Below are 18,503 nucleotides of genomic sequence, written 5' to 3' on the forward strand. Positions count from 1 at the left end.
AGTGCAACGAGTCGATACTAATCGAATCCAGGAGAGGCGCATTGGACTGCGGCCAAAAACATCCTTAAGTACCTGAAAAGGAACAAGGATAAATTCCTGGTGTATGGAGGCCACAAAGAACTGGTTGTTGAAGGTTACACCGACGCTAGCTTCCAAACTGACAGAGACGACTTCAAGTCACAGTCGGGATATGTATTCTGTCTGAATGGAGGACCGTTCAGCTGGAAGAGTGCCAAGCAGAGCACCACTGCAGACTCTACAACTTAAGCCGAGTACTTGGCCGCTTCGGAAGCATCCAAGGAAGCTGTTTGGATTCGCAAGTTCATCAGTGAACTTGGTGTTGTACCCTCAATCAAGGGACCGATAGACCTTTATTGTGATAATAATGGAGCTATCGCTCAGGCCAGGGAGCCGAGAGAACACCAGAAGGTCAAACACATGCAAAGGCGATTTCACATGATAAGGGAATGGAAATCCGAAGGTGAAATCAGAATTTGTAAGATCGGCACGGATGATAATGTAGCCGATCCTTTGACTAAACCTTTGCCTCAAGTGAAACACAACAAACACGTTGAGGCAATGGGAATCAAGCACATAGGAGATTGGCTTTGATATTCCATGTACAAGTGTTTTAATTAAACAGAGCTGATTTAATGTAAAACACTATATTAAAACCATTCATTAATGGAGTAATTAATTTTTGTGCAAAATTATCATTCACTCCATTACTATTTAATTGTGGTGTAGAATTAAATAATGATTCCATTCGATTTACGGAATTATTCAAAACAGGGTATCAAGACCATGTCTTGGATAAAGAAACACCTGTTAAGAGAACATTGAATATTAAATCGAAAAGTATCCCTAATCGAGGTCATCTAATAGATGGACGATTGATGACCGCCATAGATTAGTGTGTAGTATGCTTTACAGCACAGTTTCTTGTGCTGCGAGGACGTGACAATCATAAATCATTTGCACAGGTACAGTTTAGAACTGTACTTGATAAGACCTATGAGAGTACTTTAAGAAAATTTAAATTTTGTCATAAGTACATTTCTCATTATGACTATCGGAACTTATTTCCTCCGATCATGAGTACTGTGAAGTTTTCTTGTTTGAGTACTAGGCTCTTTGATGTTTCCAAACGTCTGCCGTAACTGGGGATCATAACGGGAACACTCGGGAGTCTATGTCCTCTTAGTAAGAAGAACTTACAATACAAGACTGGGATTGTCCCCCTACTAACAATAGGGAAAATGTTTTGTTGTTTAAAAGGCCGCTCGAAGAGTGAGACTGTAAAATGCATGGCCATGCTCAGATGGATTTTAGAAATCATCTGCTTATTGACAGTCGAACTCGGAGATCGAGAAAACCTTCTGAACGTAATAAGGATGACAAAGAATCTTACCTTATAGTTCACGAAGAAACATTAAGTGACAAAGGAAATGAGCTATACACAATATGCACACTTGTCCAAGTGGGATATTGAAAGGAATGGTGTCCTTCCAACAAGTGTATTATTCCGATAGAGGGTTCAGAATTATTATAGAGCTAATTCTTCAGTAAGGTCAAGTGATCGGAATGCCTAGGTGGAGGCCGCTTCCGATCAGTAATATCGAGGTGCAATTGATATTACAGCTTGATCTTAACTGAACCCTTCGGGTCGAACCCAATCGAATCTCTGATCTGAGACGTTGAATTAATCTGAAAGGATTTAATGAGTCGACAGAGTTTCACGAATACAGACGTCGGAAATCGAGCCTAGGGCGTCGAAACCGAGCGTCGCAAAATCACAAGCAACAAGTATGAGCGTAGCCGTAGCTAGGCTAGCTCACCGCAAGCCTAGGCGCGCCATGTGTGTGCTAGGCGCACCATGTGTGTGCTAGGCACCATTGCAGCCTAAGCGCGCCCTGGCAGCCCATCGCAAGCTAGCAACATGCTAGCATGGGTGCCTGGGTGCGCATGGCAGCTATCGCAAGCCACACAGGCACCAGGCAGCCCATAGCAGCTAGCAAGCATGCTAGCGTGGTGCCTGGGTGCATATGGTGCCCTATCGCAACGCACAGGCCTTGCTAGGCACCATCGCAAGGCCATGCGTGTGTGTGCGTGTGTGCCTCGCAGCCTCGCACACTAGCCTCGCACAGCAGCCGCACTGATGCGTGTGCGTGCAATGGCTAGCTAGGTGCTAAGCAGCAACACCACCCATGCATGTGCGTATGCGTGTGCGCATACCTCGCACCAAGCACAAGCAGTGCTAGGCACTGGCTAGTGCGAGCGTAGCATGGTGCCAGTGCGTGTGGGCAGGAGGCGTATGCGCATGATGCGAGGGTCAGTGCGGCCAGCATGCGTGGCTCGCTAGCAGCACGCATGCTGGCTGTGCTAGCGATGCGATGCGAGAGAGATGCGTGGTGCGATAGGCAGTGCTAGGCTGCCAACAGCAGCAGCGCCTAGCACTGGCCAGCACCAGCGCCTAGCATGGCCTAGCACCAAGCATGCGAGGCTGCTGGGCAGCACCATGCTAGCTGGCTGGGCTGGCCAGCGCCATGCTAGCTGGCGTGCTAGCTGGCAGCAGCCCAGTATGCCCCTTACATGTGGCGGTTTGAGGGAGTGGGGACCAATTGGCCTAGAGCATGCCTTGGGGATCAAGGCAATGGTCCCCCAAGGTTCATGGTCCTCACCTAACCCTTTCTCTCTATTTGACACTTGTTGCATTGTGATTAGTTTTGTTTAATAATTTATTTTAGAAATAAATTAATAAGCAAAAATACATTCTCCCACATTGGTGGAGGATGAAAGATCAAGGGATCATTTCCCTATAAATACCAAGCTTGGTATTGGGATTTGAAACAACCTTGAGTGGAATTAAAAAGGCAACTCTAAGAAAAGAGTAAACCTTTGATTTATAAAACTCATAGTTATTTTGTCCGGGTCTTGACTAACCTTCAATACTTAGGACGCTCGGGTCGGGTCGAGGGTACGATCCGTCGGAGATCTCGTCTTTTCGGGATTTTGAAGTAAGAGCTCTTTGGGAGCGAAGCACGCGTCAAAGGTATAATTCTTGTCCTTAATCTTGTTTGATTAAGTTTATTATGCTTGTTTAATTGCTTTAATTAAGGGGAGGGTCTTGGTGGGTTTCCTTCCGCGTAGTGTCGGGTCACTACGAAACCCTACATGAACCTTATGAGCAATGGGTTGAGGCGGAGTTGAAGCGGATGAGGTTGCTCCCGGCTCCGTTCCCAACACCGACCCAACTCATCCGGAAGGGAGTCAGGCTAAGGGTGACCGGGTAACAGTGTAGCTTGAGTAGCAACGACCTCCTGGCCTGCGCGCCGTGCATTATCTTGTAATAGCGCCGGAAGGGTCGGCTTACTCTGCTGTTGTCTTTCACTTTGAATATTGATATTTTCACCGGCTGTGCCGGTTTATTCTGTAAACAATTTAATATTTTCACCGGCTGTGCCGGTTAACTCTGCTACATTTCTACCGGTTGATCCGGTTTTGAATGAATTTGCTTTTTTTCTTTTTGCTGCTTTGAATATAACATTTTTCTTGCTTTGAATGAATGTGTTTCCGCATGCTTTTTGAATGAATGTGTTTCCGCATGACTTTTTGGGGTTAGGATAGGTAATTGCCCCTGGATAGGAGGCTAGCATAGATGAAATGGTGCCAGGCGGCTATCCATATGTTATAGCGCAAATGCTAACGATTCTAGCTAGGTGCTAAGTGCTATCCGTAAAAACGAAAAGCAGCCGGTTTTTAAAGACTTGCCGGCTGGCTTTTTGGAAAGACCTTTTCATAAGATTTAGGATGTCAATTTGCCGGTTGGGCTTTTGCAAGAACACCCCTTCATAGATTATTGGCCCATACCCAATGCTTGAGGCCTGCCTTTTCTCAGTCGATTAGGCGGCACTTGAAGTACCGGCTGTCCGTTTTGAGATTAGCCTTAAGTGGCACCTGATCCAAAGAGTGGGTCGGCTGCATGTTTGGAAATGCTATCCACGATTCTTTGGATCCATGGATCATTCAGGCGGGAAGGACCGCCTGATTTTTGATCACTTAGAACAATTTTCCACCCAAATGGGAGATGTTCTCTTCGATGAATTCACCCGAATGGATGTCACCAGCTGATTTGTTAGTTTTCAGGGCCGCTTGTGTTGGGCACAAGACATGGCGCATGGAAAACCGGTAAGTGAGGCCGCTTGTGTTAAGCACATGACGTGGCGCATGTAAGCATAAAATGTAGTAAATTTTTCTCATTAATGATATAGAAATCTACAAAAACTATACAATTTCTAGAAGTAGTACTTTTTGAGATTATCTATATTCCAGGTTCTAGGCAGCTTCCTACCGTCTGGGGTTTCCAGGCGGTATGTGCCGTCTCGTACTTCTTCAAAGATCCGGTAGGGTCACTCCCAATTGGGGGTCAGTTTTCCTTGTTCATTGGCCTTATCGGTTGCTTCCATTTTGCGAAGCACAAAATCTCGTACTTTGAGGGGCGGTTTGTGAACCCGCTTGTTGTAGGCTCTTGTCATTCTCAAGCGGTAAATCTCATGACGCAAGGCTGCGTTGACCCTTCGCTCTGGGAGAGCATCCAGTGCAAGCCGCATGGCTTCCCAATTGGCCGCCTCATCATATAGCATGATGCAAAGTTTTGGCTCATAATGTTCAATGGGAAGCACCGCCTCAGTACCATATGTCATAAGAAATGGGGTTTCACCGGTTGCCCCTTTTTCAGTGGTCCTGATGGCCCAAAGGATATGAGGTAATTCCTCTGCCCATAGTCCACCGGCTCTTTCCACCTTCTTCTTTATACCGTCTGAGATCAACTTATTGAAGGCCTCAACTTGCCCGTTTGCCTCAGGACGGCCAACGGATGCAAAACAATGGGAGATTACTTGGTCCCCCAACCAGCTCTTGAGGAAAGGCTTTTCAAATTGAGGTCCGTTGTCAAAGACCATAGACATTGGAACCCCAAACCAGGTGATGATATTTCTCCAAATAAAGGAGATCACGTCCTTTGTTTTTATGCCTTTGACCGCCTCTGCTTGAACCCATTTATTGAAGTAATCCACCGCCACCAAAATATAGCGGCGACCGCCTGATGCAGGAGCATACGGACCCAGAATGTCCATGCCCCACTTTGCGAATGGAACCGGGCTATGGATGGCTGTCAGGTCAGTTGCCGGTCGATGTATCAACCGGGCGAACTTTTGGCATTTGTCACACCGTTTCACCAAATCCATGGCATCTGCATCAAGAGTGGGAAAAAAGTAACCCTGCCGTCTAGTTCTTCTTGCCAAGGACCTGCCACCTATGTGTGAGGCACAAAAACCCGCGTGCAGATCCTCTAGAACCTCTCTTCCCCTTTCAGGGGTTACACACTTTAGAAACGGCTGTAGGTAACCCTTCTGGAGAAGTTCTCCATGATGCATAACGAAGCTCAGAGCACGGTTCTTGAGCGCCATTGCTTTAGAAGGGTCATCCGGTAAGGTACCGTCTGCCAAGTAATCCCGGATTGGGTCCATCCAGGTGGCACTTCGGTCCAAGATACCTATGGGGTCATGATCAATGCTTCTTTTCTCAATGACTTCCCAAAAAACCGTCCTAGGTGCATCACAAGAGGCAGATGATGCCAATTTGGAAAGGGCATCCGCCAGATTATTCTCAGACCGGGGCACCTGACTTAGATGAAATTCATCAAGTGACACAGCCTCTTTCCTGACCGCCTGCAAATACTTGATCATAGCCGGAAAGGTGGCCTCGAAGTCACCATAGTACTGACTAACAATCAATTGAGAGTCTGAGCAGGCGCTGATTTTTGTTGTCCCTGCTGCCTTACACATGCGTATACCGGCTAGCAGGGCTTCATACTCCGCCTCATTATTAGAGGCTTGGAACCGGAACCGTAGTGCATATTCAAATTTATCCCCTTTCGGAGAATGGCATATAATGCCTTACACATGCGTATACCACAGCCGTTCATCGTAGAGCTACCGTCTACGAATAACTTCCAAACCTGATCAGGATTTTTCGGTTGCACCGGCCTAGTCATCTCGACAATGAAGTCAGCAAACGCCTGACCTTTCAATACCCGCCTTGGTTCAAAATTTATCTCGAGGCTCTGTATTTCAATAGCCCACTTGATCATTTTGCCGGATGACTCGATGGTGGTCATTGGGCGCTTGAGCGGCTGGTCTGTATATACAATCATCGGGTCAGCCAAAAAGTAGGGCTTCAACCGTTTGACTGCGGCGAATAGGGCCAACCCAAATTTTTTGATCATGGGGTACCGGAGTTCAGCATTCTTAAGCACATGGCTGATGAAATACACCGGGAGCTGATTACCGTCTCTCTCAGCGAGGAGAACGACACTAAGGGCATGATCAGAGACGGCTAGATACATGTAGAGGACCTCCCGGGGCAGGGGGCTCACTAGCCTTGGAAAAGAGTGCAAGTGTTGCTTTAGCTTCTGGAATGCCATTTCCGCCTCTTCACCCCACTCAAATATGGACCTCTTCCGGATGGCTTGGAAGAAATAGAGGCACTTGTCACCTAACCGGCTGAGAAATCTTCCCAACGCCGCCAGGCAACCGGTCAATTTCTGGGCATCTTTTACAGTGCGGGGAGACCACATGTCAATGACCGCTTGTACTTTTTCCGGATTAGCCTCTATGCCCCTTTGGTCGATCAAGAATCCGAGAAACTTCCCAGACTCAACACCAAATACACACTTCTTTGGGTTAAGCATGACCCGGTGCCGCCTAAGTGTGGTGAATGTTTCTCGGAGATTCAGTAGGTGATCCGTCTGTAGCTTGGATTTGACTATCATGTCATCAATGTACGCCTATACATTCCTGCCAATCTGATCGATGAAGATGGTGTTTATCATGCGCTGGAATGTAGCCGGTGCATTCTTTAACCCAAACGGCATCACCTTGTAACAAAATAACCCCTGATCAGTGACGAAGGCCGTCTTTTCTTGATCTTTTTTCCATAGGGGTATTTGATGGAAACCTGAGTAGGCATCCATGAAACTCATCAAAGCATGACCGGCTGTAGAGTCGACCAGGGTGTCGATCTTTGGAAGCGGGTAACTGTCCTTTGGGCATGCTCTGTTCAGATCTGTGTAGTCTACACACATCCGCCAGGTACCATTCGGCTTTTTCACGAGGACAACGTTTGATACCCAATCAGGGTAGTAGCATTGTCAGATGAATCGGTTCCTCATTGCTGTTTTAAACTTTGGGTGATAAAATATGGAAGAATGGTAGAGTCTAATTCAGTAGGGAGATGTGGCTGTCGATAAATCTTGAGTGCCCCTTTGATTGTTTTATAAAGCTGGTAGATAATGGCATTGCCATCAATATCATGGGATCGATGGGCAAGCTGGGTCTAGTTCATTGTAGGAGAGCAGGGAGGGGCCAAGGGGGCCAGTGCAGGCGGGGGATGAGATGGACTGGTGTATGGTTGTGGTGTAGTGTGTTCTTGCAAGTGGTTAGTTCAGTGGTAAATGTGAGACTTGTGTTAATACGAGTAATATTGTTGCTTTTAATAGTTTGTCTAACTGTAATGTATCGGGTCATTATTTAATAGTTTTTGTCGTTTGTGGCAACTTGACACTCTATGCATGCTTTAGTGATGCAAGTATGTACTAATGTCCCTATTTGTATTTATTATCCATATCTCATACGTACTTACTAACTTTTAATTTGTTTTTTGTTTTGTTTTTTCTTTTTGCGTTTTTATAGGTTCATATGTGAATTGAAGTTGAAGCTAGTTAAGTTTGAAGACTACACATTAATTTAGCTCAGAGGGAAGTTAGAAAGAATACATCCATTGTGTTGGTATGAATTATAAACTTCTCTAAGCTATAAATATTTCTTTCTCTCTATTATTGTTTTAATAAACGTTTTTTCGTGTGCCTAGATTTGTGTATTATATAATGACTAACTAAATACAACAATAAATATACTATCACTTAGGTGGTGAATGTATGTCTTTTTTTTCGGTTTTAAGGAACATCTTGGCTTACCATTTCCTCGAGCACCATGTTCTCTGGGTACATATGTGGGAAATTAATTACCTACGTCGTGTACTTGGAGAACTGGGGGGAAATGCTGCCGGATTTTTCTTAAAATTGGAAAGTTGACATACATTCACTAGTGAGAGTAAACGTTCAAGGATGGGTTAGGTTGGAGTGATAAAGACCCTTTGGAAGCATATATTCATTTGTGTATGTATATAAAAGTTATATGCATGGTGTGTGTTTGAATTTGATTTATATATATAGTAGATGTAGCAATTATACATTATCATTCGTAATATATTGCCATGTTTAGAGACAATTTACTTAATGGAGAAGGATCGTGGATGGATGTATGGTAGACGTGATACATTGGAATTCTTTAATGGGGTTCAAGAGTTCTGCGAGATGGCTTCATCTTATCAGCGCAGAATGGGTTTCGAGTGCCTCTATTATCCTTGTGTTGATTGTAATAATGTGAAGGTGGTCAATAGTGTTGATATCATTAGAGATCATGTAGTTTGCCGTGGGTTTAGGGTTAAATATCATGTGTGGATTTGGCATGGTGAAGAAGGAGAGTATAGTGGGGATGTTAATTGGTATGATGTGCATGATGATAGAAGCAATGATATCCGTGTGGACGAGGAATACAAGAATGATGAACATATTGATGATGATGGTGCTGAGGAGGGATTTGAGGATGATCATGTGGATGAGGTTGAGGATGAAGGTGTGGATGATATGATGCGTGGTTTTGAAGGTGATGTGTTTGAGTCATTATCGGAGGCTTCTAAAAAGCCTTTGTATCTTGGGTGCAAAAAATACTCCAAACTATCAGCCATGCTTACTCTTTTTAACATTAAGTCGAAGCATGGGTGGACGGACAGTAGTTCTACTTCCTTGTTGAGCGTGTTAAGTGAGATGTTGCCCGATGGGAATGAAATTCCTAAGTCTTACTATTACGCTAAGAAGCTCATGTGTCCATTTGGTTTGGAGTATAAGAAGATACATGCATGTCCTAATGATTGTATTCTTTATCGAAATGAATATGAACAATCGGAGGAGTGTCCAAGATGCAAGAAGTCGCGCTACAAGCGCAAGAGTTGCAATGCTGGTACGAAGGGACCTCCTGCTAAGGTGTTGTGGTATCTTCCCACAATTCCAAGGTTTAAGCGTATGTTCTCTTTACCAAAAGACGCTAAAAACTTGAGGTGGCATGCAGAGGGAAGAAAGAAAAACAGAATGCTGAAGCACCCAGCCGACTCCCCGCAATGAAAGAACCTTGATATGAAGTTTGGGGAATTTGGTGATGAAGTCAGAAATTTAAGGCTTGATTTGTGCACGGACGGGATAAATCCATTTGGCACTCTTAGTACCTAGCACATCACATGGCCGATACTTTTAGTGATCTACAATTTGCCTCCTTGGCTGTGCATGAAACGGAAATATGTAATGCTTTCACTCTTGATATCGGGGCCAAGGCAACCTGGAAACGACATAGATGTGTATCTTGCGCCATTGGTTGATGATTTGAGAAAGATGTGGGACGAAGGGGTTTCCGTGTTTGATGCTCATAAGAACGAGATGTTCACATTGCGTGCAGCTCTTATGTGGACCGTTAATGATTTTCATACATATGGCAACTTGTCTGGGTATAAGAATAAAGGGAAAAAGGCATGTCCCATTTGTATTGATGATACGCCAAGCAGACGCCTTGATCATTTTTTCAAACAGGTGTATTTGAGGACAAGAAGGCAACTCAGGCGCGATCACCCGTACCCTCGGCAGAAAAAGGCTTTCGATGGGACGGTGGAAGAGGGGACTGCTCCTAGGCCACTCACTGGTGAGGAGGTTTACGCTCGGGTTAAGGGTGTACGAACAGTATTTGGGAAATCTGAAAAAGCAGCGGAATCAGTTGCTCTCTTTAAAAAAGAATCAATCATTTGGTTGCTCCCATACTGGAAAGAACATGACGTTAGGCACTGTCTTGATGTAATGCATATAGAGAAGAATGTGTGTGACGCTCTTGTGGGAACGCTGATGAATATTCAACACAAGACAAAGGACGGAAAGGGTGCACGTTTAGATTTGGAAAAGATGGGGGTGCCTCCAGAATTGTGGGTTCAGCAAATGGTTAGTAAGGGAAAGGAACAAGAAAAGGAAAAAGAAATGGGTTCGAAAAAGGGAAAGGGGAAGAGCAAGGGAATGGGAAAGGCCGCGGATGGGTCGAAGAAGAAAAATGAGGGAAAAGCCAAAGAGGGGAAGGCCTATTTACCTCCGGCTTGCTACACATTGTCAAGGGTAGAAAAATGGAGGTTTTGTGAATGTCTGTATGGCATTAAGGTTCCATCAGGGTACGCATCTAACATGAAAATATTTGTATCCTTAAATGGAGAATTGAAGCTGACAAGTATGAAATCCCATGATTGTCATGTTCTGATGCAAGTTTTTCTACCAATTGCAATACGTGGTATTTTGCCAAAGCACGTGAGGGAAGCTATTACAATCCTCTGTTCGTTTTTCAATACAATATGTAGCAAAGTGCTTGATCCTTGTACCCTTGATGCTTTATAGGCGGATGTGGTTGTGACTTTGTGCAAATTTGAGATGTACTTCCCGCCCTCGTTTTTCGACATAATGGTGCATTTGATTCTTCATTTGGTGCGTGAGATTAAGTTGTGCGGTCCAGTGTTCTTGAGGTGGTGCTATCCTTTTGTAAGACACATGGGTACATTGCAAGATAAAGTTAGGAATCGGGCTCACCCGGAAGGAAGTATGATTCAAGGGACCGTGGGCGAGGAGATTGGTAATTTTGTGGCCGACTATATAGCCGTTGCTGAACCTATTGGTATTCCTACTTCTCGACATGAAGGTAGACTTGATGGTCATGGCACAATCGGGTCGAAACGAATGTCACCTGATCGAGAGAAGTTCTTACAAGCACACCTATATGTGTTGCACCATGTTGCAGATGTTCACCCATATTTAGACGAGCACATGGCTAGTTTGCGTGATGAGTTTCCGTCAAAAGGTGAAAGGGCACTGATGCAGTTGCACAATAAGAAGTTTGTGACTTGGTTTCGTGATGGAGTGATGGGTGGAATGGATGAGAGTGTCACAACTACAGTAAGGTGGCTTGCTTATGGTCGTAGGGATGATGTTCGCTCATTTGAGGGATATGACATAAATGGGTACACATTTTGGACTGAGCGTCAAGATTTGAAATCGTCCTTGACCTAAAACAGTGGTGTAACGGTTGTGGCATCGTCAAGGGAGTTTGCAAGTGCTAAGGATAAATCACCCGTTGATGCAGAGCTGTCATACTACGGTCGAATTCAAGAAATATGGGAGCTTGATTATTGTGACTTCACGGTTGCTCTTTTCCGGTGTAAGTGGGTTGATAATATTAGGCGTAATGCCAAATTTGATGACTTTACTCTTGTAGATCTTGGCAACCTGAATGATAGTGCGGAACCATTCATCCTTGCATCTCATGCTAAGCAGGTGTTTTACGTATCTGACCCTGCCGACTCAAAATGGTCTATTGTGCTAGCCGGCAAAAGAAGAATCCTTGGCGTTGGAGATGTCGAGGATGAGGAAGAATATGATGCCTTTGATGACTCGACACCTTTCACTGTTCCTAGACCTGCTATGCCAAATGAGATAGACGACCAAGCCAATTACATGAGATCAGACCACGATGAAGGAATATTACATTGAGGTACTGTATATTTTATGTTAGTTTGAATTGCAGGCGTAGAAAGAATTAAAAAATCACATTTTTAGGTGAAAATGAATGAAATTGTTGAATTACTTGCCCATTTAGAAATTTATGTTTATTTGTATATTTTCTATGTTTATTTGTATTATAATTTAGCAATTTATATATGATTATAAGTTTACCTTTCAATTTAGCAGCTAATAACGTGTTATGTTTGTAATGACAGGTTTTAACATCTAATGGCGGACGATCGATTCCGTGTTCGAGTTGAGGATGTTGAATCTAACTCAGATGATTCATCTAATGATGGGGACCAGCTGTATGATGTGAACAAGGAAACTGATTTGGGTGAGCCAGAAGATCAGGCGCAAGATGTATTGGAGAGAATGATAGATGACTTTGAAATTGCAGCTGAGCAAGCGCCTCCAATCGATAATGACATGATGGAGCCGTTTCGTGAGGATCAAAGTGGAGGGGAGGTGCAGGCACGAGCGAAGAAAAGCAGAGGGGGCCGACGACAGCTTTCAAGAAACCTGTCGGTCCTATGGTCTTGGAGTATGACAGGGTAGGGCAACCCTCAGGTAAATAGCGTCGTCAGTATGCTGGTCAAGTTGGGATTTGTGCGCGCAAAATCCCCATTACACTTCGTATGAGCGACGTACCTACAGGCTTGATTGACACGTTTTGGAATGATACCAGGGTAAGTTTGATTTGATGTGATTATTTATAAACAATTTCAATTTATTGTTATGTTATTGACAAACTAATAATGTTTGTTATTTGTGCTTGCAGAGTCTATTTAACATTCCAAATGAGTACGCCAAGCGAAGGGTGTTTGAATCCTTACTTGCGGCAAGATTCAGAAGCTTCAAGTGTAACTTAGTTTGTCGGTTTATCACAAAGAAACTTGTGAGGAAACCAAAGAACAAGAAAGGAGGTGGCAGTGATGATGATGTCATCGATGAAGAGAAACTCCCTTGGCAAATATGGCCTAGCATATCGAAGGATTATTGGGAGGCTTTCGTTCATCAAAAATGTAAAAAAGAAGAAATTGTAAGTTTAAAGAACTCTGATGAAAATTGTGTCGTAATATATCGTCTTTTTTATTAGTAATGAAACTAACATATATATCTTTTTATGTAGGAAATGAGGGAGCAGAATTCCAGGAATGCATTGCAAAAGCAATACCACCATCATATAGGAGCAATGACGTATGATGAATGGAGGGATACGTGGGTGAGTGAAGGAGTGTACCCCACTGCGCTTCTAGGGTCCTCCACAACGCCGTCTGACTCCACGACCAGTACTTTGGTGAGTTGTGCTGGGGATTTCTTTTGCTCTATGCATTCGCGGGACAAGAAGACCGGAAAATGGTCCATCAAGGCTCCGGAAACCAAAGAAATGACAGATAAGCTAGTAAGCAACTATGAACTAGTGAACTACTTTATTCATTTGCATGTATATCACTTTATATAAACACTTACTTCATGTTGCTATGTTGTTTTTGCTACAGCTTGAGTACACTAGAGAGCTTATTGAAGGCAAGCTCGTCCCGACGGTAGAGAAGGATCCCTTCACCTTGGCTATGGGAAAGCCCTACCATCCAGGACGGGTATTAGGTGCTGGGGGGAGCTTGCTAGGATGGGAGAAGTTAATGGGTCCCAAATATACCAAATCTGGAAGATCCCGAGCAAGTGTGAATTCGCCACAGAACTTTGATGCCACAGTGGCATCAATTAAAGAACAAGTGCGCAATGAGATGCGCGAAGAGTTCAATGCATGGGCGAAGCAAATGAATTTGTCGACCTTGCCCTTTTCCACGACAACACCGGCCGACTCAAGTATCCACCCACGAAGAGAAGGAGAACAGGAGATAAATGCACGCGAGGAGGTACGTGATTAGAATTCAACTCTATAAGTTTTGATATGTTGAGTTACGTGGGTACAGTTCTAATTAGTGTTTCACTATCAATACACTATTGCAGATTGGTACTCCTTCACATGCGAACTCAAGGGGGCTTGATACTTTGACACCTCATGACTTTCCTATTCTACAGGTAATTTTTTACTTACTTGTTTGGATAATGATATTGGTTTTTGGATTGAGTTGTGAAATGGTTAAGTTGGCTGTGAAATGGTGTTTCTTCGCTGTGTTCAGTAGTTTGTGTTGCTTTAATTTGTTGATGTGATGTGTTGTTGTTGTCTGCTTCTCCTTCTCCTTCACCTCCTCCTTCTCTTTCTTCTCCTTCTCCTTCTCCTCCTCCTCCTCCTTCTCTTTCTTCTCCTTCTCCTCCTCCTCCTCCTTCTCTTTCTTCTCCTTCTCCTTCTCTTTCTCCTCCTTCTCCTCCTCCTCCTCCTCCTTCTCCTCCTCCTCCTCCTCCTCCTTCTCTTTCTTCTCGAGGAGGCTGCAGCACAGCGAGGAGGCTGCAGCTGTGCAACACTGTGCAGCACTGCAGCAGCTGTGCAGAAGCTGTGCAGCCTCCTCGCTGTGCACACGCTGCCCTTCCCGCCCGGTTTCCGGTTTTTTTTTTTTTTTTGCACTTGTTTTGGTTTTTTTTTTCTTTTTTTTTGCGCCTAAGATACTAAGTTATGAATATTTATGGCTTGAAACAACCTAAAAAAAGCGATTTCACAAGTTTTAGGTTCATTTAGAGTGTTTACGGCTCGAAATGGCCTAAATGAGTTCTAACTTGCCCATTTTCCATGTTTTTTGCTCAATTCTTGATCTAACTCCTATATTACACCTAATATGCTTAGTTATGAATATTTGTGGCTTGAAACAACCTAAAAAAAGCAATTTCACAAGTTTTAGGTTCATTTAGAGTGTTTACGGCTCGAAATGGCCTAAATGAGTTCTAACTTGCCCATTTTCCATGTTTTTTGCTCAATTCTTGATTTAACTCCTATATTACACCTAATATGCTTAGTTATGAATATGTGGCTTGAAACAACCTAAAAAAAGCAATTTCACAAGTTTTAGGTTCATTTAGAGTGTTTTCGGTTCTAAATGGCCTAAATGAGTTCTAACTTGCCCATTTTCCATGTTTTTTTGCTCAATTATTGATTTAACTCCTATATTAATATGCTTAGTTATGAATATTTAAATGAATTATCTTCCTAATTGGTGCAGGAGGAGACCCGTTGTGAACTTCTTCACCCGGGGGAATCATATGATGGACCTTTGAAAGTTGTTGCCTATGGTAGTGCACAACCGGCCGAACAAGGCACGGTCCATCTTCGACCTCTTCTGCCCGAGCATTATTCTGTCGGGATCCATTCTGTGGTTCCCGGGTTCGAGGAGTCTTAATACCTGTGCCCGTGGAGGAGGATGAGTTCACTACACTCTGGGCAGCAAAAGGTAGTTTTGTGCAATGGCCAACTGCTTGGATACGGTTGATGAACCAGGTAATTAAGATTTAGATTTCACGATTTAATCTCTTCTTCCCAAGAGTTGGATGGAAATCTTTTCTAACTATTTATATGATTTGTCTTATTATCCATCGAAGAAAAGGCAAACTCCAAAGAAGAGGGTGGAGGGGCCAAAGAACAGGAGTGAACATGGCTCGGTGAGTGGAAAAGCGTCGATGAAGAGCCCTTCACATTGTTCAGCTACGCAAGCTACTCCATTAGTTGAAGACACGGTGCTTCAATCGCTATCTCAAGAGTTAGCTTATTTGCACAACCGTGTTTGCGTGTTGCCTAATGATAAACCCATCCAAATCCAACTTCCTAAGGAAATGTTCCACTACGATGATGATGCAACGGCATGGCTATTCAAAGAAGATGTAAAGGAATTTCTAAGTGGTGCAATGCTTAACATTTCCCTCATTCAAATATCCATGAGGTAATTCAACTGATACTCAATTTATATTATTCAGTTTAGTGGTGTTTGTCGTTTTGTTTTCGATTAACGTTGTGTTATCATGCATGCAGAGCACTCCAGGAGCAAATATGGGAGCTTGAATCTCCTTATCAAGTTGGGTGGTTGTGCCCTGAGAAGATGTCCACTGCTAGAATCTTAGGCAACTCTGCTGACGTGTTGTACTATGCTGAACGGGGTATCAGGCAATCAGTGAGTGCGGGAGACAAGTTCATATTCGTCCCATACTATGAGGAGTACGTCTGATTATGCTAGTCAAGTTCATTTGTTTTCCCAGTTTATTTGTTGTAATAGGCTAACTATTGATTTGTTTGTCTCGTGTGTAGTTATCATTGGACCCTACTCATGATTTGTGTTTCCAGTAACACAATCTTCTACTTTGATTCTGCTCGGTTACCTCAAGTAAGAAAGCGCCTCGTGAGGTCCATACTTCAAAAGTAAGCATCTAGTTTGTTTCACTTCTGATTATTCATTTTTCATATCTTAACTCATATGTATTGATTATACTAGTCAAATTTGAACTTATTACTTTGATTTTTTGTAGTACCATGAAGAAGATAAATCCTCGATCTCCTCGAGGTCCTACATGGAAAGCACCCAAGGTAATTCACCCATGATGTTGTGGTTTTCTTACTTTACAATGCTTAAGATGTTGCTTATTTGCTATGCATTTTGATTCATGTGCTTTGTTCCTCATGCTAAACAGGAAAACGGAGTTGACTATGGCCTATACGTGATGAGATTCATGCATGACATAGTGATGAGTCATTGTACAGACACACGTCAGCTTGAAGAGGTATGCCATTTTGGTTGAAATTGCGTCCCAAAACCACTTACTTGCTCTTTTCTTGTAATCTCAAGCATTAGTCACCTATAACTAAGTGATAATGACATGTTTTAACTAGTTATGAGTTCAATAGACATGAATTGTAGAAAATAGGCATCCTAGTAGCCAAAATGGCCTTACTTGAGCCATTTTGGTTGAAATTGCGTCCCAAAACCACTTACTTGCTCTTTTCTTGTAATCTCAAGCATTAGTCACCTATAACTAAGTGATAATGACATGTTTTAACTAGTTATGAGTTCAATAGACATGAATTGTAGAAAATAGGCATCCTAGTAGCCAAAATGGCCTTACTTGAACCATTTTGGTTGAAATTGCGTCCCAAAACCACTTGTTCTTTTCTTGTAATCTCAAGTATTAGTCGCCTATAACTAAGTGATAATGACATGTTTTAACTAGTTATGAGTTCAATTGACATGAATTGTAGAAAATAGGCATCCTAGTAGCCAAAATGGCCTTACTTAAGCCATTTTGGTTGAAATTGCGTCCCAAAACCACTTACTTGCTCTTTTCTTGTAATCTCAAGCATTAGTCACCTATAACTAAGTGATAATGACATGTTTTAACTAGTTATGAGTTCAATAGACATGAATTGTAGAAAATAGGCATCCTAGTAGCCAAAGTGGCCTTACTTGAGCCATTTTGATTGAAATTGCGTCCCATAACCTCTTACTTGCTCTTTTCTTGTAATATCAAGAATTAGTCACCTATAACTAAGGTCTAATGACATGTTTTAACTATTTATGAGTTCAATAGACAAGAATTGTAGAAAATAGGCATCGTAGTAGCCAAAATGGCCTTACTTGAGCCATTTTGGTTGAAATTGCGTCCCAAAACCTCTTACTTGCTCTTTTCTTGTAATCTCAACCATTAGTCACCTATAACTAAGTAATAATGACATGTTTTAACTAGTTATGAGTTCAATAGACATGAATTGTAGAAAATAGGCATTCTAGTAGCCAAAATGGCCTTACTTGAGCCATTTTGGTTGAAATTGCGTCCCATAACCTCTTACTTGCTCTTTTCTTGTAATCTCAAGCATTAGTCACCTATAACTAAGTTCTAATGACATGTTTTAACTATTTATGAGTTCAATAGACAAGAATTGTAGAAAATAGGCATCGTAGTAGCCAAAATGGCCTTACTTGAGCCATTTTGGTTGAAATTGCGTCCCAAAACCTCTTACTTGCTCTTTTCTTGTAATCTCAACCATTAGTCACCTATAACTAAGTAATAATGACATTTTTTAACTAGTTATGAGTTCAATAGACAAGATTTATAGAAAATAGGCATCATAGTAGCCAAAATGGCCTTACTTGAGCCATTTTGGTTGAAATTGCGTCCCAAAACCTCTTATTTGCTCTTTTCTTGTAATCTAAACCATTAGTCACCTATAAATAAGTAATAATGGCATGTTTTGACTAGTTATGATTTCAATAGACAAGAATTATAGAAAATAGGCATCATAGTAGCCAAAATGGCCTTACTTGACCCATTTTGGTTGAAATTGCGTCCCAAAACCACTTACTTGCTCTTTTCTTGTAATCTCAAGCATTAGTCACATTTAACTAAGTGATAATGACATGTTTTAACTAGTTATGAGTTCAATAGACATAAATTGTAGAAAATAGGCATCCTAGTAGCCAAAATGGCCTTACTTGAGCCTTTTTAGTTGAAATTGCGTCCCATAACCTCTTACTTGCTCTTTTCTTGTAATCTCAAGAATTAGTCACATTTAACTAAGTGATAATGACATGTTTTAACTAGTTATGAGTTCAATAGACATGAATAGTAGAAAATAGGCATCCTAGTAGCCAAAATGGACTTACTTGAGCCATTTTAGTTGAAATGGCGTCCCATAACCTCTTACTTGCTCTTTTCTTGTAATCTCAAGTATTTGTCACCTATAACTAAGTGATAATGACATGTTTTAACTAGTTATGAGTTCAATAGACAAGAAATATTGAAAATAGGCATCCTAGTAGCCAAAATGGCCTTACTTAAGCCATTTTGCTTGAAATTGCGTCCCAAA

This window comes from Chenopodium quinoa, unplaced genomic scaffold, assembly GCF_001683475.1.
Source record: "Chenopodium quinoa cultivar QQ74 unplaced genomic scaffold, ASM168347v1, whole genome shotgun sequence".
Classification (NCBI taxonomy): domain Eukaryota; kingdom Viridiplantae; phylum Streptophyta; class Magnoliopsida; order Caryophyllales; family Amaranthaceae; genus Chenopodium; species Chenopodium quinoa.